Consider the following 1,679-nt stretch of genomic DNA (forward strand, 5'->3'; position numbering starts at 1 on the left):
GTAAATTACCAACACCATCCAGAGTACAAACAGGTAAAGCAGGCAAAGCAGTCAGGGCCATCTGTTGTGTAAAAAATGCGATGGACGTGCGAAGACGACGACGACGATGACGACGACGACGGAACTGAAATAAAATCATCTCGCTCGCCATTTCAATACGCCCTGATCTCGTACACTAATCGTATTGAACTTGGTGGCAATCGCTTCAGAACCTTCAATTCCTATAGTGAATGTATCAATAACTTTTCCTCATATATAGCGGTTCATAAGATATTTTGTTCCAAACACAGGTATAAGGAGTTGACTCGAGTAAAGAGTCTCGGCGCGCTGCGCCCTGTACAGCCGGTTGCCTGTACTTGGCGCGAGACTCGACCGAGTCTCTTGATCAAGTTCTCGTGTTTTTTTATGCCGACAGTCATTTGTTCGTCAGCGTTAAAATAAATGCGAATCTGCGGCAGCCTGAAAAGCCTAAAAAAAATTGTCACCTAAAATACAATCGCAACGTTGCGCGCGTTCGGCGGAACTGCAATAGCAGCGTGACTTCGGTCGAACGTTGGAATATTTATGCTCGTTATTTGTACAAATCTAATCCGATCGAGCTGAATTTTTGATATAGTATAATTAAATGTACATACAAGTGATGGATATTGGTTGTTATGGGCAATTGAAAAATTTATAGCGACGTTTTCAAGCTCAAAGTTGTGAAAACTTCGTGCACTGTTTGTACATTCAAGTTTCGAAAAATAAGCCATGATACTACATTCGATAGAAGCGGCAAAGACCGACGAAAATTTCTACGCTAGAAACAACTTGATATGACCATTATTACCGGTTTAATCGCGATTTTAAAATTTTGAGTCGGATTAACGCGGTACGTAGCAACGCGTATCCCCTCTCTTACCTACTAGGCAAAGTCGGTCCGCGCGCTCAGGACGTTCTGCTTTCCAGGGACTCAATTGATCTCCATTAATAAAAAATCCTTTAAAAACTACAAATTTTTGGAAAAAAAAAGGAAAAACGGTTTCTCACTACTTCTTTCTTGCTAAAATTTTATATTTTCATTTTTTGGTGAAATTGTGATGACTTGGCATACAAGACATGTCAATAAACAAAACGCGCCAAGATTTATTAAAATCAGTTAAGTAATTCCGGAGATTAACTGTCGGCCATTTGGAACCAAGTAATTTCGAGGAAAACGCGTTTAACGTGACGCGTGAACAACTGCATACAGCTGAGAGTGTGCGTATAGTTTCAGTTATACTGTTAGTTAGTTAGTTAGTTTCAGTTATACTGTATATATTGTGACGTGGCATTTCGACATGCACGCCACAAAATGTAACATTCTGCGATTTACGGCTACATCGTGGGGCCCTATGCGTGGGGAAGGGATTTCGTGGCGTTGGACTGTATATTATTTGTTGAATTTGTATTTATTTCCCGCGTGGGAACGTTTTTTTTGTGTTTTATATTTTTCAAGCGAATCCGGGAGGATCTTGTCAAAATTTGAATACTGCGGGCCCCGAGAGTGCCAACCACGGGCCTGGTGGAGCGCGCTGGCGAGGCGACGCGACAGCCAAACCGGAGCACACACCCTAAGATGCCAGCTACGCGGAACATTCAGCGAGCGTCTCCCCGATCCAGAGGGCATACGGAAGTTGCAGTAAAGGCCTAGAGCCGTC

This window comes from Cephus cinctus, unplaced genomic scaffold (genome assembly GCF_000341935.2).
Source record: "Cephus cinctus unplaced genomic scaffold, Ccin1 Ccin1_scaffold0625, whole genome shotgun sequence".
NCBI classification, from domain to species: Eukaryota; Metazoa; Arthropoda; class Insecta; order Hymenoptera; family Cephidae; genus Cephus; species Cephus cinctus.